This window comes from Rhinolophus sinicus, chromosome 17 (assembly GCF_057876585.1).
Source record: "Rhinolophus sinicus isolate RSI-liver-muscle chromosome 17, RSI-T2T, whole genome shotgun sequence".
NCBI lineage: Eukaryota > Metazoa > Chordata > Mammalia > Chiroptera > Rhinolophidae > Rhinolophus > Rhinolophus sinicus.
In genome coordinates this window covers 173,393,242-173,416,979 of record NC_142517.1, presented here as the reverse complement: position 1 = coordinate 173,416,979, position 23,738 = coordinate 173,393,242, and the positions used below count along the sequence as shown (strand labels likewise).

Genomic DNA, 23,738 nt, shown 5'->3' with positions numbered 1-23,738 from the left:
CAATTCCTGTCTCTGAATTAACACTGACAATCTCCCTTCCCGGGATGTAGGACACAAAGCCCACAAATTGATATAGGTGAATTAAAGCTGTGACTGATACCAATTTCCTGATTGTCAGTCCATCACAAGACTGTTAAGAACTGAAAGGACATACCGACTGAGTCCTGAAACTGAGTGTCTAGCTCAGTGATTTGTTATAATCAATCTGAGATAAGACTAAGCTGGTGTCTCTGTACTTATTCCAGTCACTGTTAACCTCTGGCTGATATTTCACTTTTTAAAAACAGCTTACCCGATACATGGTTTATATACCATAGAGTTCACTCATTTAAATATACAATTCAATGGTTTTTAGAATATTTACAAAGTTGTACAACTGTAACCATAATCTAATTACATTTATGTAGAACATTTTCATCACCCCAAAAGGGATCTATTACCCGCATCCAACAAGGGGGGGAAAGAGGAAGAGAGGAAAGAGAGAAAGAGGAAAGAAGGAAAGGAAGAAAGCTGCATAGAAAGAATTTCATTTTAAAGAGTAAAAATAATGCTTACAAAATTGAGAAACACTGGAAAGATAAATTCAGTAAAATCATAAAACTATAATTCCCATTTTATTCTAGATGATTACCTTTCCTTTTTTTCATTATTAATTGTTATTTATTAATTAGTGACAGAATGGACAAAAAAGTCTAAGAAAAGGGCTCTGTAAATGAACACTGTTCCTGTAACACAACTCTGAGGCATCATGATTTAGTTTTATCACTCTGAACAATATGGAATTCACTTTTAACTGAGAAGGGTTGGACTCATTCCTTGTTACCTTGGATATTTTGAAATAATGGAAGTATTTTCCTTTAATTCTTACTCTAAAACTCAGTTTCAGGGCTCAATTGATACATCCTTGCAATTCTTAACAATCTTGTGCTTTTCAGTCTTGTGATGGAAGAGATCCACTGGCAGTCAAAAAAAAAAAAAAAAAAGGCCAACAGTTGCAGCTTTATTCACCTAGATTCATCTGTTCCTTCTTTTCTAAGGGCATGTTTCAATTCTTCTATTCTCTCCTACTCCAATTACAAACACCTTTTTTCTCTGAGTTGTTTTACAGTGACAAAGGATTTGGACAGATGTTAACATTTCCTCCAAACAACTTTTCTTTGAAATTTGCTAGGGCAGCAGAATATGTGTCACATTCTTCAAATTATCATGGGACTCTTCAAAAAGCCAACTCCCAGGAATTATTACAGTTTTCAGTATCTTGGCTACATTTCACAGATGGATCTACATAGCCCTGCAGTCTTCTGAGATAAAGTTGCTTTATTATTTAGATTTTATCAGAGATCATTCTAGCTAGTCCTGAGATATAGAAACCATAGTAGGTTTATGCTGTAGTCTTAAAACAGTCCCCCAAAATGTGTCCTTTTCTCTTATCTGAAAATGTGCTCTTTCCTCTTATATGTGAAATATAGTTACCTTAGATATACTCCTTATCCTATCAGAGGCTCCAAAGGACTATATGGAAGAAATTCTCAAGATCATATTAATCTATAGTAAGGAATGTTAGTTATTTGTAAACAAGTGAACATTGTTTAAGTTCCTTATTGCTAAAAATCATTTTTAAACACTGCATTCCAACATCATTAAGACTTATTTCCACATAGTAACATGTTTACTCTTGATATAATATTATTCCATAAAACCGAAAATTACAATTTGTTACAAAGGAGTTGAAAGGGACCCTGGGACACTACCTAATCACTGTGTTAGAATCCTGTTTTATAATTGTAAAAGAACCATGAAAATTAGATCCACCTAAGTAATTATAAATTACATTAATTATATAAAATTTGTTTTTGGAAGAGACTAGAACTATTTCTGTTATTGTGTGTGATTGTAAAATTCAATAACAGAAATTGAAATCATCTTCCTATCACAAATATTATCTTAGAATAGAACAAAATAGTAAGCCCCTGAAATATTACAAAAACTATTTTTAATGATTAATAGTGTTGAGTTCTCAGAGGAACTACCAAGCTCGCATATATTTAGCTTTTCCATCTTCAGCATTCTTTTAAACACTCTGGGAGGGCAAGTACCTTATCTTTCAAATCCTTCACTTAGTTCTTGCTAAATTAAGCTTAAAAAAAAACATCAATTAATTTTTCCAATGAAGATTACTGAAGTGTTATGATTTAGAACTACCTACTGACTAGCATCACAGACATAAAAATTAAGTCATAAAAATTATTTGTCTAATGGTTACACAGCTGTAGACAGTATTTCAATTAAATATATATTCATGCAGTTTCTTTGTAAACAAAATCACAAAGATTTCAGTAAACTAGACATATACCAAAAACTAGTCACCAACTGGAAGCATGTAGAAATCAAACAAGAATTCTAAACACATTTTCCTTAAAAACAACTCTTAAATTTATTTTAACTTTAATGCATTAAAATAAAGTTAGTGTTTAACAAGCAAATTGAAATAGGAACATCTTTCAAAAAATACAATAACACACTTGTATAATGTCATTTATTCCCTAAATAGTTCTTTTAACATTTAGTGATAATTAGTGCATAAGGTGAAGATACACTTTTTTTAATAAGCTTTTTTTTTTTTTTTTAATTGGGGAATATTGGAGAACAGTTTGTTTCTCCGGGGCCCATCAGCTCCAAGTCATTATCCTTCAATCTAGTTGTGGAGGGCACAATTCAGCTCCAAGTCCAGTTGCCGTTTTCAATCTTTAGTTGCAGGGGGCACAACCCACCATTCCATTCGGGAATTGAACCAGCAACCTTGTTGTTGAGAGCTCGCGTTCTAACCAACTGAGCCATCTGGCCATCCCCTATAATTTTTTTTTTTTAATTATACATGTCTTAATTTAGAGACGTCAAAGAATTTAAATATATATATATATATATATATATATATATACACACATATATATATATGTATATATATATATATATATATATATATATATATATATATATATATATGGGATAAACTTACTTCTCTCAAGAAATAACCCACCTTTAAAAGGAGTAACAAAGGTGTCTTTTAATCATTCCGTACCTTATTTAAAAAATATTTATTGGGAATTTATAGTTTAGCTGATATTATAATATAAGTGAATAAGACTCAATTAACTTATGTTCTGATGGAGCTTACATACTATCAGGAAGAACAGATATTGGAGAAAAATGTAATTGCACACGTAATAAGTGAAAATAAAAAAACATATAGAGTACTATCTGGCATATTATAAGAGAACCTTAACTAGTATAAAAAACATCAAGGGGAATTTTTCTGAGGCAGTAATGTTTAAAATACAATTTGAAAGATTAAGTGAAGTTTACGAAGCAGAAGGAACATTGTGTTAAGATTTGAAGGTGTAAAAACATGGCATTAAAAGAACTGAGACTAGACCAATAAGGATGAGAGGAGAGAAAAGGAGAAGGAGGAACAACAGATAAAGCTGAAGAAGAGATAAGACCCCCAAAGAAACCTGATGGGTCAGTTAGGCCTTGCAATGGGAAGTAACTGAAGTTTGCTGGGAGATATTCAATCTGCATGGAAATTTGCATATCAACACAGGCATATTTTTGAAGTGAATACTAGAAGAATTGAAAAGCTGTTATTGTAGTTCCAATAGGATTGTAGAGAAACAATAAAGGCTGTCTCCGAGAATTGAAAAAAGTTAATCCATTATATTTAAAAGGTTTAATGGACTGCATTTAGTGTCTAAAAGTAAGCGGGTAGGAAGACAAAGTGATGGCAGAATTATGGTTCTGGCAGCAGTGTGATGCCGAGAGGAAAATGGAAGACTAAACAGATTTCCAGGAAACACATACTGGTCTTCTCATCAAAGAAAAGGTTCCTTGCCGGACTTCAGATAGATTTAGATTAATTGTTAAACCCAATTTACTGATTAAGGAGCTCAAGCCTTTCATAAAAACTGAAGATAACTGGAAACCTATCCAAACATTCCAAAGTGAAAGGTGAAAGCCATGATGTTTCTGCATTTGAATGTAAATTGGGTTAATTAGTAAAAACAAGGAACTGTTATAAAAATATTTATTACAGATGAAAAGGGATAATGTGACACTTAATTGGGTTTTGCCAAAGCTCCATCATTTTCTCCTAAAATTGTATTACATAAATACTGTTCCAACAATATGGAATCACTGCAGAGGAAAGATAAATGATAATCAAGGTGAACTCTAAGAAGCACTAAAAAGCCAATAGAAAATGGGCATAATTTGCAATTATAAAGCTGATGAAAATGTTGTTATAACGATTTGTAAGTATGAAATATTTAAGTATCATAGCATCAGGCAGCTCTTAACCATAGTTTGTATCTGTTAGGTGGTTGAGGAGAGAATACACACTATTCTGACATAAAAACAGAAATAGAGCACCTCAGGAGGAAAATGTTTCCTACTAGTTCATTGTAGTATTGGATGAGAACCATTCAATTGTGCAAATTAACATCCTGCACATAAATTGATGTTCTGTCTCAAACCAGCAGCAAGTCTACAATTCAAGTCAGCAATACCCTGACTTGAGTTGCCACAGAAAATTAGCAGAAAATACGCTAATATGTAGTTGCAAACCTATTTGCCGAAAACATTATCAGTGACTGTAAGCAGTAAAGCAGCCCCATCTTTTGGTGTAGCCAACATTTGAACGCAATTGGCTAGTTCTATACAAATAACAGAAGCAGTTCAAAAAAATGTAATCAATAAAACTGCTATAGATACAGAAAGATTATGCATAAGATACTGATGTATGAGTAACCTCTCAGAGAGACCCCAAACTGTATCCTTAACATAAGTGTTCTGACAACATGACAGGAGCCACCCACCATGAGCAGGGACAGATCTGTGTGAAACTTTGAGGGATATAACAAGGTGATCAAGTAAGGGATGGAGTCGGAAAGAACCCAGACAGAATTAACGGCCGAGCTGCCCTTGTCTATGGGTGGAAATGAGAGGGGACTGATAATTAAATCCACAGATACAGTTAGAGGTGGAACTTAACTTTCACACAATCAGCGCTTCTGAACACTGTGCATGGACACCTCTACAGGTTCTTTCTGGTTCTGAATGTATGATTTTGTACTTAGATGGGAATTTCAAGCTATAAAATGGTGGCACTGTCTGAAAGCCAACAATTTCTACAGGTTGGTCAGATTTGTCTATAGAGCAATAATTGCACAGTTATTTGATGATTTCATTGCATTTTTCATTATTATTTTATTTTTAACATGCAAAAAACTGAAAAGGAAGGTTCTATATTTTAAAATGTCCCTTAATTCTGGATCACGGAACTTAAGGAGGAGAAGGAGGCTGCAATGATTGCTTTCACACTGGAAAATAAATCCCAGAAGGGTAGGGTATTTTCTCTATTTTGTTTCATACTGAATCCATAGTGTGTAGAACACTGCCAGGCACATGGCAGTGCTTCAATAAATACTTGCAGAACAGAAGAGTGAATTAATGAATAAATATAATCTCAGAACAGAACTAGTTAGCACACATCCACACTGAAACCAGCAACTCCAACAACTCATAGCATCTGCCCAGGGAGGCTGGAATAATGGCCTCAAATGCCAGTATCGGCAGTCTAACCCTTGAGGCTCCAGACAGAGAGAAAGAATCAAGATATAGTAAGATGGGAAGAAGCCAGATCTTAGACTGCACTCCTATGCATCTCATGTCATTTCTGAAAATACCAGCAATATGCATCATTAATGACGTTTTGGAAGAAGTATTGTGAAAAACTGGCCAATTTTCAGTCAGAAGGCTTGAGTTGAACTGTGTCTTCAGTGTCATGTTTGCTAAGTATATTTGAGCATCCTCTGAACCTCAATGTTCTCATCTGTACAATGAGAAAAATAAGTTTCTCTACAGTGAGTTATTTTTCAGGCCAGAATCAGTTACTGAATACATGTGAAATTACCAATTACACCTGTACCAGAGACAAAGCAGAGAGTAAATAAGTAGGATTTTAAAATATATGTTAAATAATACATATTACTGTCCTTATTTTTGCATCATACCAAATTATGCCTATTTGTCACTGAAATAGATTAATTCTATACTACCAAAGACATAGGTGAACTAACAATTCGGCAAGTTGGAAAAAACAAAAGAATCCGAGAGATTTCAAGTTTCCTCAGCATTATACTTAACCGCTATCAGGGGATGAGGAAAAAAATGCCCAACACCTCTTCAACACAAACTTAAAGGGTTTGTTTGCAATGAAATATTAACAGTATGACTGGGAATCTGTTAGTCTTTAGAATAATAGCTCAACTAGCCAAATAACATTATATAGATTTGGAAAGAGAAAGAAACAAGCCAGCTGTTTGAAAAGCTAAAAAATCTATGTATAACCTTGGAATAAAAACAATCAAAATACTTTGTTACTATTTGAAAACTCCCAAAGCTCAGGAAATAGGAAAAATATTTTTCATGCCTCACAACACAGATAGATACACGCACACAGCTCTCTATTTCTAGAATAAAAATCCAGTCATTATGAAAACCTGACAAACTAGAGTGCTATCTGCTACTTTTGAAAATGCATTCAATTTATTTCCTAAATGAGGGTAGGGGTGGAGATGAAATGGTTCATTCTTCACTTCTTTGCATCCAGATAATTTATTATTTATCATAATTTATAGTCTTCAACATTGTTTATACTGTCCCTGAGAAGTGAGAATAAATAATGATATGCTCAGATTCTATAAAGGCAAAAAAGTTGTCTCCCTGCTGTTAACCTACACTTATTAGAAAATAATTTTCTGAAACTCTGGTTATCACACTACTTGAGATTTAAATATTTTCTAGGGTTAGTGTTGACATATTTGACCATGTTATAACAAAGAAATTGGACATTATACTGTAATTTTGGAAAGAATTACACACAACAATATATTTTTTTTTAAAGCACACTCAAAAAGTAATTTGTTTTGTTTTGAAACCACATAATGACCTTTGTCCTCCACCTTTATTCCTGATTGTTAACACTATTTCTAACATTTTGAATACACAGTGAAATTTTAGGTTGAAATGTTTTTCTTTGATGTTTTGGCCTAGTTGAAATGTTAAAGGAATACGATGAAGTTTTTAATTCACTTGATTTCTGCTTGACTCTTCTTTACTTAAGCCATCCCTCTGCTGCCGTACATTGATTGCACTCTGCTTACTTTATTAACTCCTGTTCTCTCAGTTCTGTAATCTCTCTTCCGTGAGTGTGGGGGAATGGTAGGACACACCGAAGAAAGGACAACTTCGGTAGTAGTTGGAGTTCCCTGATTCTCCTCATGTTTGCTAATCATCTGAACACTTCACTGTTTTTTGTCTAATCCAAGACCACATCCTCACTGTCCTGACCATGGAAGACAAACGGGGGTTCTACAGGTTAGAATAACTGAATACGCCTCTGCTGTATCCCAACTAAGCAACTAGCTACCTCTCCCTGGACGCATTGCTTCTCCAGGAACCTGGAACCTGGCGTTTCTGAGTTTGGAGCATTCCTGGTACCACACCCACCGTTGGTTAACAGCCCTCCCCTGGGCCTGTCTTCAGTTGTGGCTTCCTTCTCAAATCTGACACTGTCCTTTTCTGGATATCTCATACTCTTTGGTGTACTGAGGGGTCTTTGTCTTATTTTCCAGCACAAGTCTGAATTGAATCATATGTATTTATTTTGTGTTCTACCCAGGGATTTGAGTTCGTAAGTAGAATATTATTGTGTGTGCTTAGTTTATCATAAAAAATAGAAAATCTGTAATGTTCTTTTCGAAATATAATTTAATATCACATACAAGCTTAAATTATAGAAGTGAATATTGAAAGCTCTTTTAAGAACTTCATTGCCCTGAAAACTTACTAGTTCTGTTTACATTAAGGTTAACTTAGGGCGAAATGAACTTGTGTTTTCCTATCTCCGAATGCTGTTTCCATCCTGTCGAATTAAACAAAATTAGAGTTTTACCTTTGAACCTCTTTATAATGATAATTATAATTCTAAAAAACATGCAAATAAAACTATAAAAATGAATATGAAGAATAGATAGGAGAATGGAAGAGGTAAGGGATCTGACATATGAGGAGAAATAGAGGTACGAAGTGTGGGAAAAGATGAAAGAGAACATGTAGAGCAGAAAGCTGAATGTCAGATCGTCTCAGGAGAAGATGACAAGGGGATATTAAGTGTTTTATAGTTTTGGATGAAAATACTTGTTCTCGTGCTTAATATCTGTCTTCGTAATGCAGTAGAGTGTAACAGATAAAATAAAGACTCTACCTGGTGCTAATCCCATCTCTGCCGTTTGACCTTGGGTTAGTTTACTTTACACCCTGGCACCTAAATTTTCTCATCTGTAAACTACCTAAAATTTTCTCCATAAGGATTAAATGTGTTCTTTTGCATAAACAGTACAGTGTGTGACACAAACTATACGATATATAAGTGTTGGCCATTATGCTGCTAAGTGTCCTGTGACAAATTTTTAATACTTGCTCATGAGTTTAGAAAACTCCACTCAATGAGGGAGAAAAAGCCCATGAACTCCAAAAAGACAGATTTTTGAATTCCATGTTTATGGAATTAATTAAGTCAAATTTTGCAAGGACAAAACATTTAACATATTCTTGGGATAGACTAATTAAATGCTTTGAAAGAGTCAAATCTCCACTTAAATGAGTAAAACATAAGCTTATGTTCCTTTTCTATTAGAATTATTATTTACATTTTCTTATAAAATAATTAACCAAAAAATTTATTTCGTGTGTGTGTGTGTGTGTGTGAGTTACTTGAGTATATTCAAAACTATTTTTACAGAAAGAGGGTCTGCTTGTAGTTATTAGCAAGTCGTATGTTTGATTTTGAACTATCCTTAAACAGCAACATTTTTATATTCCATCCTAGGTCAGGATTAACAAAGAATTTTATTGATGAGTCAAAGCAAACAATGCTATTTAAGCAATTATCAAATTTTGAAGGAAAAAAACAACTCCCACATAAGTGTCAAATGATTTTCCCTACTGCAGGTATTAGCCAGCATTCAGCCTTTCATGAAAGTTATTATGAGGCATTAATTACCCTGTGTTATCTCTTGGTAATTCCAAAAGAAGAAAATGGCCTGAAGATGACGTGACAGTTTTAATTGCACCATCATATTACCCATCATGTGTTAATGGAATAGTTGTTTAATATTCTGAAACTGGGGAGGAAAAGAAGAACATGCAAATCTGTTGTTCTCCCAGCATGACCCGTGGATATGGAAAGTAGATTTAATATTAAAGCTCTAACTTTTCATTCCAGAAATCTAAATACTCCTTAAGTCTTATAGAAATTAGTAAAATCTGAACAGGAATGTTATGCCTAATCACCTTACACAAGGGTACCTGGCATTACTGATGACAACTTACAGAAAAGAATCAATTTCTGGTTGAGTAAATTACTCATACACTGATAAGGTTTTCAAAATCAAGTGAAAAATGTTTTCAATCTAAATTTATTTTCTATTTTATGTGAGTCTTTATTCATTCACAACTATTTTTCCTCCTAAGTCAATAGCTCCCCAATCCTTGAAATCAATTACATATTTTTTAAAATGCTATGCTATAAAAATCCTATTTCAGGTACATTTTATGTCCTAAAAGTTACCCCCAAAAAGTCATTTAGGTGCATTTACTTCCAGTATTTACTATTCAAGAAGGTAGTCAGGTATATAGGGTGTTAAGATGTTTCAGTATATACAGCTATGTGTCCTAGTTTTGTTCTTTACACTTTTGTTCTTTTTGCATTTTAAATAGCTATTTCCTATGTCATTAAATATTTATTCTAAATGTCATTATTTTAGCCTGTACAATATTCATTTTTTGGATATAGTAATAATATATTTTTTTAAATGTCCCCAACAATTTCAGGTACCGTTTATATACTAAGAGTTCCTTACTCAACATCACCTGTACCATATAGACAACTGCTTCTTGAACATACTCATTTGGACATACCACAGCAACCCAAACTGAAAATATCCAGAACTGCATCCAATATTTTGTTCCCAGGTCTCTCTCTGTCTCCCTTTCTCTCTCTCTCTCTCTCTCTCTCTCTCTCTCTCTCTCTCTCTCACACACACACACACACACACACACTTCCAATCTCAGCACGTATAACAATCATCAACATAGTCTCAGAAACTGTCAATGTGGGCCATTAGACGTGATTCCTCTCTTTTCGTACTTTGTATCTAATTCACACAAAATCAATTCCACTTTTTCAACGTACCATTATTACATGTATTTTTCTTCATTCTCACCAGCATCTCCTTCCACAAGCCTCCATTATTTCAAACCTGGATCACTGCAGTCTCCTAGCTCCTTTTTCTTTACCCCCAGCATTGCTCCATTGTTCCTTATCCACATTGCACCCAATGTGGGTTTCGTGTAACATAAATCTTATTTGGTTGTTCACCTGCTTACCTCACTACATTCAGGATAATGTCAAATTCCTTACATGTTCCATTATCATCTGTCCCTTTAACCTCTTCACTATGATTTTTCCTCTCTACCTCTTACACAGCCCTGTGTTCTCTTTACTCCAGCTGCGCTAAAGTGCTTTCAGTTCTTCCTATGAATTATGATTCCTCAGATGCTGGGAGGGTCCACTGTACATCCCGTTCCTTCTGACTGTACGTTCACCCTTAGTTTAGACATCATTTCCTTTAATGACGAGTAGCCTTCTCTAACATACACCAAGTATAGGTCCGGTGACCCTGCTAGGAACACCAGCAGTATGTTGTACTCTTTTACAGTGGGTTATAAAACATCTTCCCAAAATTCACATTCACTCAGAACTGCAGAATGTGACCTTATGTAGAAATAGGTTTTTACAGAAGTAATTAGTTCAAGATGTTGCGATAAAACTCTGGATTTAGGATGAACCCTAAATCTAATGACTGATACATTCACAAGAGTAGAGGACACACCCAGAGACACACAGAGAAGAAAGCCATGTGAAGATAGGGACAGAAATTGGAGTTAAGCTGCCACAAGTCAAGAAACAGTAAGCCATCAGGAGTTGGAAGAAACAAAGAAGGATTGTCCCCTACAGTATTTGGAAGGCGACTGACCCTGCTGACACCTTGATTTCAGACTTCAAGCCTCCAGGATTTTGCTGTTTTAAGCTGCCCTGTTTGTGCTTCTTTGTTACTGTAGCCCTAGGAAACTAATACACCCCGTACCCTATGCTTATTGCAATATATTAAGTGTTGTATTTCAATTCTCACTAGACTACAAACTCCATGCAAAGCAAGAGCTCATTCTGTTGTTTATAGTTTCATGTTCACTGCTAAGTACATCAATTGGCACATGACAGGTAATTCATAAACGTACGTATAAAAGAAAGAACAAATAGATTTTCCTAATAGATATGTATCAAAACCTAAACGACATTATTATTTAACCTATGTTGATTTTACTGGCAAAATCTATATTACTTGATCATTTATTGCCATTAGAGTTTGATAGGTTTCAAATGACAGCTCTAAAGAAGGGTTTTAGCAAACATTGTTGTCTTTACTTGCCCCACATTCACTCCCCATCCTGGTCCCGGAACGCTGAAGTTCTTTTGGGGAACCTACTACCTTCTCTGTGAGCATGCAGTCTTGAGAGAATTGTTAATCAAGTGCCAGTGTTCTGGGCAGAGGCCAATGATTCAAACACAGCCATGCAGACTCCATTTCTGAATGTGGGAGGAATAGCATTAAAACACACTATTGGTCCAGATTAAGCTCTGTGGCAGTATACTTCACAGCCTGTTTCCACTTCCTGCTTTCTAGACTCCCTGGAAAAGCTCTCTCTCCTCCTGCCTTTTCCTGAGAACTGTTTTGTCTGATTACCCTCTGATTCCATGAGCTAACCCATATCCTTTCAGCAGAAAGCCTTTTTAAAGTGCCCAGAACTAATTTGCTACTTGCAACTTAAGAACGGTAATGAATAGACTCTTCAAACATAGATGTGACTACTACATAATACAGATTGCTAGTATTACTAAGTGCTGTTTCACAGATGGCCACTGGATCTAAAAGTTTCCAGCTTAGATTGTTATGTCACTTATTGATGAACTACGTAACTTAAAATTCATGATTTGCCTATTTCCTTCTCTGAGGTAGCCACTCTCATTTCTTTATGCATTGCACATATTAATATAAACCCTATTCTTCCCTCTCATTTATTTGTCTTTATGTTAAACATTTTCCTTTTTAAAAATATTTATTTAAAATTTTTTTTATTTTTCAATTCTCTCAATGTAAATCATGCTCAAAAAGCACATGAAACCATTTTATAAAGATGTTATTTCTAAATAAGTGAAAGCTTTAGCACAATAAATGATTCCTCATAGCATAAATAATTACTTTACACTAGAAGACCTACAGTTCACCACTTTGCAACATAGAGACCGACATATTTGATGAACATCACTTTGCCAGATTTCACTATTTCATTCAAATACCAATTAATTTATAAAGGAATTCTTCATTACAATTACATATTAAGTAAGTATATACATTTTTTCCTTCATTAAATAAAAACTAATATTAATATTATACTACTAAAAATTAATTTTAATATCATTAATTTTTAGAACAGAAGCATCATTTACATATATAGATGTACTGAATGGAAATTTTAAATGTACAACCTACAGTCAGTGAAAGCTAAATGGCTTTCTTGAATTTCTTCAGTGGCGTAAAGGTTATTTTCTTTTGTATTTAAATGCAGATAAAGCATAATACATCTCCTGAATAGGATTTGAATTTGCTCTCCACTGAGGCATTTCCCTATAGACTCTCTTCAGACAAGAGTGCTATTAGTCTTACTTATTAAAACAGAAGGGGACAGAATAAATTATACTTCCACTTCCTTTCTACTTTCTTAACATTGCATCACATTTTTGCCATCTATTTATTCTCCTGCTCACTATTTTGAATGACTGCATCAACTTCTTCATGCTTTCTGTCTAACATATTGTAATACCCATGAGGATGTATCGTTTAGTATTCCTAAAAGCTTAAAATTACCTTACAATTAAATCTGAACCTGAATTTCATTTATGGTCTCAAATTAAAACTTTCTCTTTTTGTCACACTTTCTTGACCTTCTACTTCTGCACATTTACAATGTATGAACATACATTTTTCTTCATCCTACCCTTAAATTTCTCAGTCTAGCTCCATAATTAGTCCATAATTTTTTTTCTCTTATTTGTTTCCATCTTGGCTAGTTTGCAAATTTAGCTACTTTATTGATGTTTTAGGTCTCTTCTCTCTTCAACTCTTTCATGTTTAACATTAGTTAACAACAAATGAAACCCTATTCTGTGCTCGTCATTTTATTAGACATTCTGCTGAGTGTTCGGGATGTAAAAACATTTGATTATTGGAAAAGAGAATCCCAGGAAAGGCAAACAAAAACTAAAGAACATAATATATCTGGAAAATTCTACATATTTTTTTATAGATCGATATTAAGAAATGATTAAAGATGAAGCTTGAATTTTAGGAACTCAAAATCCAGATCACAAGGGTTTTCTTTTTTCTGAGCCTGTTAAATAAAGAGAATGGCATAATCCCATTTTGGTTACAAGAGCCACTTTGCAGGAAAAAATTTGAAGGAGGAAGCTCAGAAACAGTTTGACCATTTAGGGGCTTTTGCTAATTTTGGCAAAAGACAATCAAAGTTTGTGAAAAATAGGAGAGAGATTTAAAAGAAAAAGTTAAATGATAAAAATTTAAGGGATAGAACGGTTAAATAAATTGTTAATAAATTAAAGGTCATGGCATTGAGAAAAAAGCAGGAATTAAAACTGACTCTAATTTTTACAATTTTGACTATCCAAATGAATAGTAATTCTCATCAGAGAGGTAAAAAATACTTTTTAAAAAAATCACATTTTTAAATAATCTTTGACCTGTTGAGTTTGGCCCATCTACACAGATATATCAAACAAATGGAGGCATCCAGAAATCTGATGGAATAGGTAGCCTCTGAGATGGCCTTCAATCTCTGCCTACTGATATTCATTTTGTGATCTTCTACCCTTGAGCGGTAGGCTGGACCTAGAGCATCACTTCCAAAAAAACAGAAGCCTGCAAAGTGGTGGTGTATTAGTTTCCTTTGGCTGCCACACAAATCACCACAAATGGTATGGCTTAAAACAACAGAAATTTATTCTCTCACAGTTCCAGAGGCCAGAAGTTTGAAATCAAGGTGTCAGAAAGGCTGAGTTTCTTCTGAAGGCTCTTAGGGAGATTTTGTTCCTTGCCTTTTCCAGCTTCCAGTATCTCCAGATGATTCTTTGACTACCGGTTGCAGCACACCACTCCTTGTCTCTGCCTTCACACGGTCTACTTCTCTGGGTGGGTCTCATAAGAACACATGACACTGGATTTAGGGCTCATCTGGTGAATCCAGGATGAATGCACTCAAGACCCTTAATTTAATTACACCTGCAAAGACTTTTTTCCAAATAATGTCACATTCACAAGTACCACACGTGTAATTTGAACACAGATTTTTGGAGGCCATCATTCAACCCACTACAGGTCGGGGATGACACTTCCTAGCTTTGGTTACAAAGGAATGTGATTTCCACCATGGGTGCTCCCTTTCACTCACTTGGATTCCTTGTCCTGGGGAAAGCCAGCTTCCATATCATGAGGCAGCCCTATAGAGAGAGGCCCTCCATGGCTGAGTCTGCAAGTGGACCCTCAGTCCCACTGGGTTTTCAAATAAACTGTAGCTCCAGCTGACAGCTTGACTGCAGCATTGTGAGAGATCTAGAGCCAGAGACACCAGCTAAGCCATGCCCAGATCCATAGCCTACAGAAACTGTGAGATAATAATATACAAGGTTTGTAAACTGCTAGGTTTTAGAGTGATTTATCACATGGCAATAGAAAATGAATATGGAGCTCACAAAAATATCTAGGGTAGGTGTGGGGACAGAGCCAGAAATGCAGTTTCCAGGCTCGCAGCCTCACGTGGAAAGGTACTGGCTCGGGTAGTAGATGGCCATCAACTGTGACTGGATGGCCATCAGCTGTGGCTACTTGGCCGTCAGCTGTAACCAGTGAGCCACTGGCCACTAATATAACTGCTGTGGTGATGCTAGCAGAAAATGGGGGCTAGCAAGAAGATGGTGGCTGAGCTAGCAAGAGCAGATTGCAGTCAGCACAGCGAAGTGCGGGTTGCAGATCGTGTGGATCCTGCTTCCTATGTCTCTAACCCAGCCACCAGTGACACTATAGTTGTATGACTCCCCTATCTATGGCTCCGTGGGTGTTCCTTTTTGGCCTCGCCATATCCTGCGTTCTTATGTGGGGAGCGGGACCAGAGACCCCGAATGACACCCCTGCATGACAGTAGGTCAGCAATAATTAAGACAATTCATGGAAATGTATTCAATTTTGCATTTAAAAAACAATTATGGAGTATATGCTCCATAAAACAAACATTGTGGTGAGTTTCATTTAGATGTAAATTTATATCACTAATGATAAATGATGGCTCAGCCTTCAAGAATCTTACAGTCTCGGGGAATGATGGACAAGAAAATAATGTGTCATATGACAAAGAAATGAAAATTTTGTTAAGGTACATAGCACATAGGGAAGACTCTGGTTCAGATTTCAAAAGTCAGGAAGGATTTCCTGGAGAAGTTGAATTCTACAAATTTACCTACTCATCGCTATGTATTAACAAAGTTCCCTTTCCTTTCAACAATACAATATTTAAGGTACCTCTAGGTGGTTAGGACACTTTTCTTATCCATTACATTAAGACGCCTATGATCAATTTATCTAAGCTCTTAGGGCAAGAACATATATTCACTTCTTTGACTAATGGAAAGGGGCTAAATTTAAATTATTTATATAAGGCAAATAATTTGTTTATATAAATCAAATCAAGTCATTACAATGTATTTCATGTTTTGTTTGGTGTAACTGGTTTTATTCTTATCATACTTTAATCTTAAGGACACTCAAATCATCTTTAATAATAAATGAACCCTCAATTATATAAGAAATTGCAATGATTTCTTTTTAATGTTTTGAGTGCTCTAGCAAAGGTATGAGCAAAATAAAGTCAGGAGTGCAGAAAAATCCTCAGTGTTCAAAACCAAACCTATTATTTTACTAAAACAAAAATCCAACTGTTGCTGTTTCACCCATTTCTGTTAGTGCCACCAATATGCCCCATTTGTCTAAAGGACTTTCTCCTTAATCTCACACCACTTCTAACACTGCCAAATCTCATCTATCCCCACTCTGTTTTTTTATTTACACTACTCTCACCCTAGATAAAGTTCCCATTGCTTATTTTTTGAATTATTGCAAAGTTTAAAAACATTGCTTCATAGGTAACATTGATCAGACTTGATGTCTTTGGGAAAACCTTATCAATTAATAACCCAGTACCTGCATCTCAATGTAATTAGTTACCACCTAGTCTTTCATTGAATGATTCAGTTGTTATACTGTCACAGTATATTAAAATAATTTGTGTCATACAAGTCTTATCTACTATACTGTAAATTCTTCAGGGGTGAGGATTATGTCTTTTTCACTTTTTTTTTTTTTTTTCCTACAGTTCCTATCACAGAGTTTTGCAAATGGCTAGTATTTAACAAATGCTGATGGAAATAAAGGAACAACCTACAAATTATTCTCTCTTCCTTTGGGTTTGCTCTCTCTTCATTAGCCTAACACACGTATCACTTCCAGATTAAACTTCTTAAAGGACAACGTGGATCATCTTTTTCCCCTGGTATTGTCCCTCACCATGTAATGATGAAATATAAAGCTGAAAGTATAGGAATGCAAGTCACAGAACCTATTTCCCTCTACTCTTGTATCTACCCTATCTTTCCAATTTCCTGACTATCCCCTGGCTGTCTCAGCTCTGTACTTTTACTCCAACTTGGCCCTCTATTTACATGTTTACCTGCCAACCCCTATATACCCTAAAAAGCATAACTCAAATTGATCTCTCATTTGTGAAGTGTTCTTCAATCCCCAAGCTGAAAGTATTAGCATCAGCAATTGTCCTTTCCTTTTGCTTTCTTCTTGGTACTTAGTACATCCTACCTCTACTTAAGGAACCAAAACATGCTTCTTATCTTACCATATTTTATTGAAATTAGAAGAGGCCAAAAATTATTTCTGTACCTTCCTGTCCCTAATATCTGCCAACACCATCACTCAAATAATCACAGTGCTTAGGCTTAGTGTACTAAGTTTTCAATACATATTCATTGAATAAATGTATAATTGCTATCATTTATAAATTATGTGTTTTTAGACACTGTGGAAAGATTATGCAAATATAATACTCACTTTTCTTCTATTTTCAGTATGTAAGGGATATATTGGCTGAATACATATGAATAGAGGGTGCTACTGCTTGCAACCAAAATTTATACTCTGAATTTGAATATTTTCTTCAACACAAAGTAGGTTTTGTTAGGGAAATTATTTGAATGAAAAAATATAAGTCAATGGGTCATCAGACATTTTGAAAAATGGCTAATGAAATGGTAACTTATTATCACCTTCTGGAGATGAATTCAGCAATAAGAATAAAAAGCCTTTATAATATTGTAACCATTGAACCAGTAAGGTTAATTTTAGTACTCTACTAAGGAAAAATGAGTGATACCAATTTATCTAAAAGTATTTTTAAATCATTTTAAAAATGATTATATTAACAGGTACAACAGCAACTATGAAACACTAATTAATATTCTCAAATAAAATGAAGTTGATTTGTTATAAAAATAATAAACAAATTCAACAGAGAATATATATACTATTACCCCATCTTTGTATAAAGGGAAAAATCAACAAAACAAAAATCAAATGATTTAGATCAAAATTGTAAAAGTTATTTTTAGAAAACAGCCTTATTTATGGTTTAATTTTGCTTTGTTTTTGTTATTTGACCATTTTCTATAATAAAACTATCTTTTTAAATATTTGGTACAAAATAAAAACATTTTCTATAGTATCAAATCTTTTTTCAAAATGGTTTAAAATATATAAACAATCACTTATTCTTACCTGGGTAGGCTCAAATATAGTTGAAAGAATACAGACACTTGACTTTGGATAGTTTCAATCATACAGTTGCCATCCAAGTTCTTTTTCAATCACTTTCTCTCTTATGGATATCAGATGGAATCACATATAACTAAAAATAAAATTAAAATTGGACTTAATAGAATAATCAATTATTACATTTATGTGCATTTTAATTTAGAGGTTACAATACATATTCTGAAATTCTAATTATGTTTCTTGTGAAAGTTCAAGAAAGTTACCTAATAATAGGAAAATAATGGTAAAGCATACAAGTTTTTTGAAAAGATAGAGTAGCAGGTTGCTAGATAAGGGCAAATAACAAGATTGCTAGATAATAAGTTAAATGTTTTAACTCATGGATTCGTTACTATTAAAATACAGTGATTTGGGGCGGCCAGTTAGCTCAGTTGGTTAGAGCTCAGTGCTCCTAACAACAAGATTGCAGCTTCGATCCCCACATGGGCCACTGTGAGCTGTGCCTTCCACAACTAGATTGAAACAACTACTTGACTTGGAGCTGATGGGTCCTAGAAAAACACACTTAAAATAAATAACAGTTAAAAAACAAAAAAAACAAACAAAAAAAACACTCAGTGATGGCTGGTTGACAATATACCCTTTTCTATCGTGGGCTGTACAACTAGCTCCAGATCACTCCTTCACATATTAGCCAAGCCCACACCCTGTCCAAGAGTAAGGTGAAGTAGAATTTTAGAAAGCACAGATCTATTTTGACTTTCATTCCACTGTGACTGCTGGGGGAACATTTAGGTGGCTCATCCTTCATTCATTCTCATACTATAATTAGTAGAACAGACACAGCAGTTGACTTAGACTTTTACATTTTTATCCCAGCAGACAAGAGGATTTTTCCTTCCAGATGCAACAGCACAAATTATGCCTTCCCTTAATTTGGTATTTTCAAATGTACCTCTGACCTAAATTCAAATAGTATCAGAAAAAGGTACAGTATAGCATCTCTTCTTGCCAAAAAGGCAAAAAGAGCTGTTTTGTTTTTGTTTTTTTCTTGGCAAAAATATGCAAACATATCTAACTCTTTTGTTCTGTTTCCCTCCATAACTTTGATTCAGACCATGTTTGTAAAGCTAGACCTGTATTTTTTACTTTCTCAAATTACAGATTAAAGACAGATCTCAAATATTTTATTTCTGCCTCTTTGTTTTGCATCTACACTATCTGAAAACTATCTTTTTACATATCTCAGCCACAATTTTCTTTAGAAGCTCGTTTATCTATTTGTTGATCCTATACTTGTTCATTTTCTAACATACTTTAGAGAGAAAGAAAGAAGGGACCTTAGTTTATGTGTCCCCAGAGGCAAACTCTGAGGTAATAATTCAAGTAAAGAAGTTTATTTTGGAGATGCTGAAGGAGAGGGGTTACGGGCTGATTACCGTTAGCATCTACTACATAAAGCAACAATTTTAAAATATGAGCTGAGTATAGTTTAAGGCCATTTAAAGGTATTTATCATTTTAACAAAAAAATGTTTATCCCTACTATGCTATTATTTATTAAATCATACGGTATTCTCTTAGCTTTTACTGTATCTTAGGGTATATAAATGTTATAATTCATTTTATCTTTCCTCAAAATGTAAAGGCTGAATTATCATATTCTTCCAGCTCTATAAACAGATTTGTTCATCCTGGAAAGGACATTTTAAGCAAGACACAGCTAAAAGATACCCGTAAAACTATGTCATGATTTCCAAAGCAATTTCAGTTCATTTTTACTTTGTCTTGGGGAGAGGGGAAAAAAGAAAGACAGAATTAGTTCTTTTATCTAACATATGCTAATTTTCCTATTTATCTCATGCAAATGATAATCTTAGAAAAAGAAATAAGAAGGAAATCACCCAAGATAACAAAAGCAACTTTGTTAATCAGACTGTTAAAAAAAAAGTTAGCAAAATATTATAACAAAGTAGGTATTTTCCTTAAGATATTCAACTTAATTCAACTTACTATCCCCACAGCTTTTATTTCTATCTCACATTGACTGAAATCCAGTCTTATTGCGGGAAATATTTTTCAACTTAGAATATTTTATGCAATGTGACAGAATAAAAAGAGCACAAAAATACCCACATCAAAAAAACAAGAATGAACTTGTGCCTACTTCCATCTTTCTTTTAGGAAAATGTCATACACTCTGAAGTGGATCTATTATTTTATGTGTGTGATATGATTAGATTTGTTCATCTAAAGAGCATTTTAAATGTTCTTATAAAAAATGAGATGTGTGGGGTGGCTGGATGGCTCAGTTGGTTACAGCGCGGGCTCTGAACAACAGGGTTGCTGGTTCAATTCCCGCATGGGATGGTGAGTTGCGTGTGCCCCTGCAACTAAAGACTGAAAACGGCGACTGGACTTGGAGCTGAATTACACCCTCCACAAATAGAACGAAGAACAACTACTTGGAGCTGATGGGCCCTGGAGAAACACACTGTTCCCCAATATTCCCCAATAAAATTTATTTAAAAAAAAAGTATTTGCTTAAAAAAAAAAAAAAGAGATGTACTTACAAGCTGATCTTTTGAATGTTTTTTATTTTAAAATATAAAACCTTGATGTCCAATTCAAATGACTGTTAAACCTTTAGGAACATAATACACTCAATTTTACACTCTTGTGCCACCATTTATTATAGATTCTCATGAAATTTAAAGATGTATATGAAGTCAAATGAAGCGTACCATTTATTTAACAAACCTTTCACTTTTCCCAATAGTATTAGTTTAAGCAAAACATTATTAACATAGAAGTACGACTAGATGCTTCAATTTGCTTGGCTTATTTGTTAAACCAAACTAAAAGGTATTTCTACTTGTCATCAAATGAATTAGAGAACACCATTATCATCATCTTAAAACTTTTTCAGAATCATTTTATTACTTTTTTTTTTTTTTAGCTAGTTCTAAGAATTTGGCAATATTTCAAATCTAATTTACAAAATGTTGCAAAAAAAGTTTTCCTGAATATTCATTTATTTCCTATAGGCATCTAAATTCTAAAGATACTAAATCATATTCTTGGCCTGTGATTGTCTTTTCTCTTTGTCCTATGATTTTAATTAAGTAAATAATACAATCCTCATTCTAATGGCTCAAGCCAGAAACCTGGCATTGTCAATCCCTCTTATTTCCCTTACCATCTACATATAGTTAAATCAGGATACATCCCATTCTAGTTAATACAAAAGTCTCCTGTTTTTCATTTTTCCTCTCCAAGTTTACATCCTCACCAATCCACAAGTAACCAAGCATGGTTTCATTAACAAGTAATCTGGCCCTGTCACCCTTTGGACAAAATCCAAATATCTTAGCAGGTCTTAGCATCTTAGTCCAAATGTATTAGCATCTTTCCTTAAAGATGTCTTCTCAAATGTTTTCACCCTAATGCTCCTGGCAAAGGGTACAGACACAGTGGCATGGGATGATTTGCCATACGTGGCTTGGGGCAATCATTTCCAGGGCATTCTAGTCTTCTCATTGAGGCAGTGGTATACATAGTGTCATAACCGTACCCCTATGCTCTAAGGAAAGGTGAAAAAATTAACTTAGTTCATCACAGGAATATTTATTAGCACCTACTGAATGCCCGTTGTATCAGTCATTAGGGAGAGGAAGGTAAGTCCTTTGCATCTGTCAATATGTTAAGGACTAGAATAATGGCAATGTCAAGTATGGAAAAAACGGAGAAGGTGGAACCTGTGAATCTTCAGTTTGGAAGTTGTTCAGTGAAAAAACTGGGAAAGGCCAGAGTTGGCAGAGGAATAGCAGAAGCAAAGGCACAGGAATAAGACAGAACATGCCACCTGCAAGAGGCTGGGTATATGTGATTCGAAAATACAGTGTTTAGGGGAGATGGTTTTATAAGAAATTTTAGTGGTAAGGTAAAGCCTTACAAAGAAGATTCCTGAATGCTATGCTATGAAATTTAGACTTTACTCTAAAGGAAATAAGAGTATGATCAACAGGGTAGTGGTGCAATAAAATACATATTTTAGGCAGCAAATGTCTGAAAAGACCATGAAAGAGATGTGACACAGGCTAAATTGTTTCTTAGAAATTTGTGTATATTTGTTATATGTTAATGCAAAATAGAAAAAAAAGCCTCAAGGCATTCATAATTGTGAGACGTAAAACTAGAACAGCGTTTGAGATTTAATCTATGTAGGAACAGAGCAAGACCAAAATCACCCTGATCCTGGGCTTTCCCGTTCACAGAGATGCCAGTCTGGACCAAGAATGAACATCACCTGTTACTGTTCCATATGCATTCTAAGTTCTCTACCCTCAGCTCTCAGTAAAGAAAAAAAAAAAAGATACAGGACAAGACATGATAAACTATTTCAGAATTAATCAAACTATTTCAGAATTAATAGCAATTTTAAATTTACCAAATTCAATCTAGTTCTTGCCTCCACATTTGACATAAAACTTTTAGCAGTGCTTTGAAGCTGTCACTGGCAGGAAATCTTCCTAATTAGAAGAAGTAGGAGAACAATTATCAAGTCATTCATTCTTTCTGCTGGAATTGGTGGAAAATACAAGTCACTTCTGTGAAAATTTTCATAACTATATGTTTCAGCCTAAATAGGTTAAGGTAGAGTTTTTCTTCTCTTTTAACATTAACTCTTCACAAATTCTGACCTCTCAAATATTTTATGGAAAAACAAAGCTTAATCATCAAGATGAATCCAAAGTAGTGACAACTGGTCACAGATTAAAAATGAACTTGAGTTAATGAATAATGTATGGTAAATTAAATTTCATACCAGGGTAGAAAAATATTTTTAATGCATTTTTAATGCAATTGGAAGAAAAAAATAAATCTGACTAGAAAAGGTTGTTTTTTACTTTATTTTCCCTTAATGTCAGTTATATATAATTTACCTACAAAATAATGTAAGTTGCTAGTTCTTACCTTAAGACTTTAGCTATGAATTGATACAAAGGGAGCTAAGTGTGTCAAAGAATTTTATCTAATTAATGGTTATATTTGTCAAATATATTTAATAGATATAATTTGTTTTAATTTTTTAAATTAATCATATTGTTTATTACTTTTTCTAAAACAGTGCATATATGGATTTTGGTACCAAGTTCCTTAGAAACAGACTTTTGTCCAAATATTCTCCATGTTTTAAGCACCTTCCTTCTATGCTTCTTTCCTTTCTTCCATTTTCCCTTTCTTCCTCCTTCCTTTCTTTCTACTCTTCTTTTCTTCCTTCTTTCATTTCAAAAGACAAACATTATAAGTAACTATTCTTTACTGTAGTGTATTAGAACCTACTCAGGTGATTAAACAAAATTTTTATATAACATCAATGCTAAAAGCCATCTTTAATATTTAAAAAACTTTATATTACTATCAGAAGTTCTAAAACTATTAAAATATATTTCAGTGCTTGTGGAAATAGAGCACCTATCAATAAAGGTTCTTATTAAACGTTTTTGTAAATAGCTACACAATAAAGGCTGCTCAAATGAAGGAAATCAAGAAACTGCAGTTGATTCCTTAATGACAAATTGGGCTAGAAAGC

The 23,738-nt window shown here is 34.2% G+C and overlaps 1 protein-coding gene across 9 annotated transcripts in view; it reads right to left on the bottom strand.

The window, feature by feature from the left end:
• GULP1 (GULP PTB domain containing engulfment adaptor 1) overlaps positions 1-23,738 on the bottom strand; it is a 223,736-nt gene that overhangs the window by 121,645 nt on the left and 78,353 nt on the right. For 7 of the 9 annotated variants that reach the window (XM_019740766.3, XM_019740764.3, XM_074339091.2 and 4 more), the window contains exon 2: positions 18,147-18,276. The exons of the other annotated variants lie outside the window; for them this stretch is intronic. The gene's annotated coding sequence lies outside the window, so the exon portion shown is untranslated. The remainder of the gene's footprint in view (positions 1-18,146; positions 18,277-23,738) is intronic. 9 annotated transcript variants of the gene reach the window in all.